Source organism: Rattus norvegicus, chromosome 12 (assembly GCF_021556685.1).
Source record: "Rattus norvegicus strain SHRSP/BbbUtx chromosome 12, alternate assembly SHRSP_T2T, whole genome shotgun sequence".
In the NCBI taxonomy this organism is placed as follows: domain Eukaryota; kingdom Metazoa; phylum Chordata; class Mammalia; order Rodentia; family Muridae; genus Rattus; species Rattus norvegicus.
The window spans coordinates 16,585,442-16,593,115 of NC_141545.1; the positions used below are offsets into that span (position 1 = coordinate 16,585,442).

Here is a 7,674-nt window from a genome sequence, read left to right on the forward strand (position 1 = left end):
TCGGGGCAACGGCTTCCCAGGAGCTGCAGTTATGGACGGTTTACATACATGCAGGCAAAACAGTTACATGCATAAAATAAAAAAAAAAACTAGAAATATTTTTAAAACGTAAGAAAATTTTCACTATGAAAACAGGGACACAGAGAACCCTACCTTTGGTGTAGATCAGAGTGTGGAGGGGTTTCCTACTGGGAAATCTCACTGACAGATTCAAATCTGTTGGGATACGGTGTGAAGGCGTGTCTCTGTGTATCCAGTTGTTAACTCTGTAGGGCAAGAACTAAATACTGGCAGGATCTTGGCACTGTTATTTCTATGGCCTGTCAGCGGTCAAATGTTTGTAAATATTCCTTCTCCCTCATCTGCCTAAGGTGATCTAGAATCTAGTATCTGATTGGCTGTGATAAAGAGCTGGGTGGGGAGGTGGTGGGTGGGAGGTGATGGGCTCATATTCTGGGCAGAGGAAGAGACACTAGGAGAAGAACCTGAGGTGGGAGATTCAACCAGCAGACATGAAGGTGAATGGGCAGGCTAGAGCAGAGCAGAGAGGTAGAGCTGGCCGTGTGGTAGCACACAGTGCCAGGATTGGTTGGGTTAGAGCAGACGGGAGACTTCCCAGCAAAAGGGCTAAGCTTTGAAATATTAAAAAGTCTCTGTGTTACTAGTCATATCCCGGCCAAGTCCGAGATAGACCCTCTATACAAGTCAGAAAGACTTGGGGTGTAGAAAAGGCCTATCTGGGGCTGTGGAGATGGCTCAGTTAATAAAGTGCTTGCCCCACAAGGTTGAGGAACGGAGTTCAACCCCCAGGACCTCTGTAAGAAAAGCTAGTGTGCACTGGGCAGGCAAGATGGCTCAGAAGGAAAGGGTGTTTGCTGCCAAGTCTGATGAGTTGAATTCCGTCTCTGGAGCTTAGATGAGGGAAGGAGACACTGCTGAATGTTTCCTCTGACTTCCATATTTGTACATTCATTCTCTCTCTCTCTCTCTCTCTCTCTCTCTCTCTCTCTCTCACATACACACACACACACACACACACACACACACACACACACGTCTTTGAAAAAGCAAGCTAAGTGTGGAAGTCTGCAGTTCCGGGAAGGCAGCAGTGGGTCCTTGGACCTGCTGGCCAGCCAGTCTGGCCTCCTTGGTGAGCTCCAGGCTAGTGAGAGATCCAAAGGCTGACCTCTGGCCTGTGGCACAGTCACAGGCCTGCAGGCACACACATGCATGCACATCAAAGAATTGAGGTTGAACAGATGCCTTTGGCATCCTGGTCCCGTCCCTCAACGATGACGTCTTTATGGGGCAGTGTGGAGAGGCTTGGCAGCTACCCCTAGGGAGGTTATGAGGATAGCAGGATCCAGTGTCATTCCTGGGAACAGTCAGCTCTGACTGTGGGTACAGCAGCCCTGGGATTCCTGCTTCAAGGTCCAGTGAGCCCACGGTGAGAGAACCATCAGTTCAGTGGAGCTGGGCCGGAAGGCTAGGCTTGCACGTATAATGGGATGAGCCACCAGCAGAAGGCCAGGCTGGCTTCTCAGAGCGGAGCATGGCTGACCAGGGAAGGAGGCAGGAACTCCAGAGTGGTTTCCCAGACTCTGGCTTTTCTTTGTCCCAGCTGTCCAACGCAAGGATGCCTACTTCCTGCTGCTTGTCAGTCACCCTCAGGGCCTCTTGGTGGTCTCACCAGCCTCTGTGATCACAGAGTAGAAACTGAGCTTTAGGGAGGGGAGGGGGAGGGGGAGGAGAGGGGGAGGGGGAGGGGGAGGGAGAGACTGGAAGCCCTTCCTTGTCTCAGCATCATCTAGGGAACAGAGCATGCTCCAAACAAAACCTTTTGAGATAACACTTGGGAACAGGAGTTAGGAAAGACCAGATACCCCAGTGGTCCAGTGCTTTTGGGCTCTCTCTTCAGCTCGCTAGCCTGCTTCCAATCTTGGGTGTGTGTTTTCTCATTTCTTAAGAAGCTGTCTCTATTTCTATTCCACACCTAACTTTCTCCTGGAGGCTGCTGTTTTGTTTTGTTTTGTTTTCTTTCTTTTTTTTTTTTAAACCTAATCTGTACTCTTTTTTCCTTTAAATAGCTGATTTGTTTTCCAGCTTTCTTCTGTCTGTGTATGTAAATTCATTTGTTGGTGATATTAAGGACCCCTAAATGGAAACTCAGTTTTCCTGGGAGCATCATTCTTGCAACGATGTCTCCAGTACCCCTACAATGTGACTGTTTTTTAGAGATGGAGTCTTTAAGGCTAAAACGAAGTCATTAGTTGTTACTGGACTTGGGGGTTAAAGCCTGTGCCCGAACAAGCCAGGTTCAGTCACGATCCTCCATCAGCCAATTAAAGCAGCCAAATTAAAAGTGAAAAGCAGAAAAGGGAGATTTACTCTGTGGGCCACATTGGGAAGAGGGACACAGAGATCATGACCCCCAACTCTCCAGGGTTCTGAGTCCTGAACTGAGGCCAAGGTTCAAGAAGAAGGCCTTTGTTTTGCAAATCTCAATGGCCAAGGTGTGGTTTGGCCTGCACTGACACATCCTTGCCTCTTCTGTAAGGTGGTCTAACAAGTTGGTCTAACTTTCTTTCTGGGAGAAAGTTTACCCCTCTGGCTAGCCCAGGCTTTATTTAGGGTCTTCTCAGCATGAGATTCTTGGGGAGAATTTTAGTTTTGGGAGGGCAGTCTTTTAGTAGTCTGATAGCCAACCTGAGGGACACAGGTATCTCTTTAAACTGTATTTGCCTTTGTTAGGTCAGTTACCTTAGAATGTGTACCTATCGACAGGATCGGTGCCTTTATAAGAAGGGGAAAGGACCCATGCGTATGAAGAGGAATGATCAGGTGTGTTAGCTTGCTTTCTGCTGCTGTGATAAACACCGTGACCAAATGCAACTGGGGAGGAAAGGGTTTGTTTGGCTTACATGTTCTGATCACAGTCCATCGCTGAAGGAAGCCAAGGTGAGAACTGGAGGTAGGAACCTGGAGGGAAGAACTGAAGCAGGTTCCTGGCTTGCTCTCCTGGCTCACGCTTGGCTTCCTTTCCCTTATCTTCCAGGAACAAGTGCCCAGGGAATGGCACCACCCACAGTGGACTGGGCCCTCCCATATCAACCATTAATCAAGACTGTCCCATAGACCTGCCTGCAGGCCAATCTGATGGGGCGTCTTTTTCTTGGTCAATTGAGGTTCCCTCTGCCCAGATGACCTGAGCTAGTGTCAAGGTGACAAAAACTAACCAGTCCATTAGGCAAAGCCCCAGAGGACAAACAGTCACTGAGGGGTGAAGGAGACCAGCTATGGGAAGGCACTGACCTTCCTGACCCGTCGGTCTCAGACTTCTAGTCTCTAGACTAGGGGGTGATACATTGTTGAATTCCTGTTATCTGTGGTTTTTGGCGCAGCCTCTGAAGATCTTCATGAAGCCCAGGGCGGGAGGTTAGGAAGGAGGGGGCTGGGATGTAACTTACTCAATGGAGTGCCTGCCTAGCACTGGCTTTGGTTCCCAGCATTACATAAACCAGATGTTAGGTACGTGCCTGCAAACCCAGCCTTTGGGAAGTGAGCGCATGAGGATTAATAGTTCAGCTTGGAGTGGGGGGTGCTGGCCCAGAGCAAGAATGGGGTTGAGGTGTGTCTAAACCCTAGAAATCTGGTCCTGAGGTAGGCAGGTGTAGGACCGCCCCTCCTCCCACTCTCGATGCCCTGGGGCCTGTGTGTTCTGATGCATGTAGCCCTGCATCCCTACCTTTGCAACCCCCTCAAGGAGGTCATGTAGTTGGTAGCCAGGGTAAACGTCCTCTCCCCTTATAAGGTCATGTCCGGCAGCACCTGGGATTCCTCTTTATGGAATGTACCCTTGACCCACGCACACCCCCAGCAAACCCCTACTCACCCCTAGAGGTTTATGTAGCCTTTGTTCCCTCAATTAAATGAGTTGTCTCATCGAGGTTGTCTCCTTAGTAGCACCACCTCCCTCTCCCCTGACCTGGCTTCATAGATAGCTTGCTGCCAGCCTAATGATTAACATGGTAGGAGAGAACCAAGTTGTCCTTTGACCTTTGTATACACATACTGCACACGCTTGTGTTCACACATGCACACATGCACACACTCACATATATATGTGCACGTGTGTGTACACATGCACATGTACACACACAGCACAATACATACCACACACATCATACACACACACCACACACACACACATACACCCTCCATACTAAGTACCATATATATGCACATACATACATACACACATGCACGCATACACACACACACACACCACACATACACACACACACACACACACACCCTCCATACCAAGTACCATATACATGCACATACATACATACACACATGCACACATGCACACACACACACAAGCACATGCACATGTACACACACAAAGACATATGCACAGCTACGCTGGCCTGTTGAAGTATGGTCTAGCCCATCACTGGCTCACCATTGTGTCAGCCCCAGCGTCTCCTGCAAAGTGGTTAAAATTGTGTGAAATCTCTTCCTGAGAGACAACTCCCTCCCCCTCCCCCCTGGCTGGCACTGGGCTCCCTCCTTTTCCTTCCCCCAGCATGGGGATCCTGGAAGAAATCTAATTCTCTGGGGACCATTGTTTCAACAGTCTGATGGCCAAGGGGGAAGACACACGTTTCTCTTCAGAACATGCAGATGCTTGCCAGAACTCTTACATGACTGGTATCTAAACTGGTCCTATTTTCCTGTAGCTCTGCCGAGAGGCCATCTGTATTCTTGGTCAGTATTTTGCCAGGTCCGCTTGCCATCCTATGGGTGGATGGCAGGCATCGAGGAGTGAATAGCTTTGTTAAGGCAAAGCCAAGGTCCCTGCAGAGTCTTGGTCTCTTGGCAGAGGTCAGTGGCTTGGATTAGGACCTGAGGGTCAATGTCTGCCTAGGTGCATCTCATTTCTATGAGTGCTTTATACAGCAGATTCAGTACCACCACAGAATGAATAGGGACCAACCCCAGACAGGCTAGGCGCTCTCCTAAGATTCCAGACATCTAGCTGTATGCAAAATAATCTTTTTTTTTTTTTTTTTTTGGCTCAGGTCGACCAGATGACTGGGGTGTAAAGAGCCAGCAACTCCATGAGCAGTCTCAGATTTTGGACTTCCGGCACTCAAGTAAAAGACAAGCATACCTGTGTGGATCTCAGTCCTGGGGTGTGGAGGCAGCATGATGTCCTGGCTGGCCAGCCCACCCAGTGCAATAGGTCGCTTTCGGTTCAGTGAGAGACTCTGCCTTGCAGAAAACAAGGGAGCGAGCACCGGACCAAGGCACTGGATTCCAATCCCTGGCCTCCACCTGTACGGCATGTGCACAGGCACACGCGCGTGTAAACAAGCAAATGATCTTTTTTCTACTCTGTTTCGCATCGTAACGATCTGAGTACACGAAGGCTCTACCTAAGGAGGTGGGGTTCTTGGTTGTTCGTCTGTTTGTTCAGTTTTGAACCCAGATCTTTCCACATACCAGGCAAAATTCTCTACTGCCTCTGAATTGTACTGCATTTCCTATCCACTCCCCCCACCCCATGGTATCTTGCTATGTAGCTCAGAATAGTCTGGCCTTTGCTATGTTATCAGTGTGTGTGTGTCTGTGTGTGGTGTGTGTGGTGTATGTGTGTGTGTGTGTGTGGTGTGTGTGTGGTGTGTGTGCGGTGTGTGAGTATGTGTATGTGGTATGTGGTGTGTGTGTGTCTGTGTGTGGTGTGTGGTGTGTGTGTATGTGTGTGTGTGGTGTGTGTGTGGTGTGTGTGTGGTGTGTGTGTGGTGTGTGGTGTGTGTGTATGTGTGTGTGTGTGGTGTGTGTGTGGTGTGTGGTGTGTATGGTGTGTGTATATGGTGTGTGTGTGGTGTGTGTGTGGTGTGTGGTGTGTGAATGTGTGTGTGTATGTTATGTGTTGTGTGTGTGTTGTGTGTGTGGTGTGTATGGTGTGTGTGTGTGTGTGTGTGTGGTGTGTGTGTGTGTATGGTGTGTGGTGTGGTGTATGTGTGTGTGTGTGTGTGTGGTGTGTGTGTGTGTATCCAGGGCGATGACTTGTGGGAATCAGTTCTTTCTTTCATGATGTGGTCTCCAGGGACTGAAGCACCTTTTAACCAACAGAACCGTTTCGTGTGCCTCCAGGCTGGTCTTGAACTTACATGGAAGCCCCAGATGGCCTCCTACACACCATCCTGCCTCAGTCTCCTGAGTGTGGGGCTATGACTGTGCACTACCACACCTGGCTCCTCAGGAAGTTTTTCAACCCTGCCCCAGGCACGTGAAGGAAGTTTTAGGAACTTTGGTCATTGTTCCTGACTAGCATCCAACATTCTTAGCCCGAGTCAGCATCTCCACAAAACCTACTTCCTACCAGGTTTGGTGGTGCACACCTATAATCCCAGCCCTTGGAAGGCAGAGGCAGAAGGGTGCGTGACAGACTATGCTACCATGCAAGAAGTTGTCTAAAAACAAAGACAAAATCAACCAACCAACCAAAGGAACCCATGTCCTCAGTAGTCCCAAATATCTGTATCTTCTTTCCATTAGCAATCCATGTCCAGTGTATTGAGCTTTCTAAATCTCTCCATGTCTGCTGTGTGTGTGCATGTGTGCATGCCAGAGGTGAACATGGGGTACTTTTCTTTATTGACCCCACCTGATGTTCTGAGGCAGTGTTTATACTGAGCCTGGAGCTCACTGCTTTGGCCAGACCTGCTGGCCACTGACCACCAGTTTTTAGCTCCCCAGAGTTGGAATTAGGAGCCCATGTCACCTTGCCTGTGATTCAGATCCCAGTGCTTGTCTGGGGCGGGCAGTTTACCGGCTGAGCCGTCTCCCCAGCTCCAACACTCCTCTTAATTTAATATAACAATACAGTTAAAGGTGCAGCCCACACGTGACTAAAACACAGGCTCATAAGCACGCTTCCCCCATTCTAAAGCTGCACCAAAGAAATAAAGGCTGATGTATTTCTGCACCCCTCCTCACCCCTTGATTCACTGTTAGCTGTCTCTTTCCCTACAGTGTTCCAGAGTTCTTAGGGCCAAAGCCTCGGCCCTGGTAGCCCTAAGACGCTCAGATCAGCCACCTGTCCTCAATAAACCAATTAAACAAATAAGTGACATTGAAAAAATATGTACACGTAATACATATATATGCATACATACATATGCATACATACATACACATACATAAACATGCATACATACATATGCATACATATGCAGAATACATATAATACATACACATATATTCATACATATATATTCATACATACATATACATACATACATACATACATACATACATACATATGAATAAAAGTTATTTAATGTAGCCACATTGAGAAGGTGAGCAAATAAAGAGACTCAGCGACTCCCTCTCCAAATGGGTCCTGACACAAGGTTTAGGTTTAAATAAAAGGCAAGAGGTAGGCGTTGCTAAGCAGTCCTGGTCAAGGTGTTGTCCTGTTCATCACTGCCTCAGCTCCAGCTTCTCTCACAAGATGCTCCACAAGTTCTCAGGGCTGTGAACTCTACTCAGGAGACAAGTTCGCGCTATGGCTGGCACCAGGGTTCTAACCTTCCCTTACTTGAGCATGAGACACCTTCCCGGGGGTGGGGGTTTATTGGAAAGACACACCAGCATCCA

General features: G+C 48.5%; 1 long non-coding RNA gene across 3 annotated transcripts; it reads left to right on the forward strand.

Moving 5' to 3' along the window:
* The first annotated feature begins 1,291 nt into the window (after positions 1-1,291).
* Positions 1,292-7,131, forward strand: LOC148002193 (uncharacterized). Of its 3 annotated transcripts, XR_015634942.1 has the most exons (4): positions 1,292-1,447; positions 2,785-2,958; positions 3,056-3,221; positions 5,088-7,131. It is a non-coding gene; the product is annotated as an uncharacterized LOC148002193 (long non-coding RNA). The 3 variants fall into 3 exon arrangements; XR_015634943.1 differs by lacking the exon at positions 3,056-3,221 and having other exon boundaries at positions 1,333-1,447; positions 2,785-2,841; XR_015634941.1 differs by lacking the exon at positions 3,056-3,221 and having other exon boundaries at positions 1,339-1,447; positions 2,752-2,841.
* Positions 7,132-7,674: the final 543 nt, after the last annotated feature.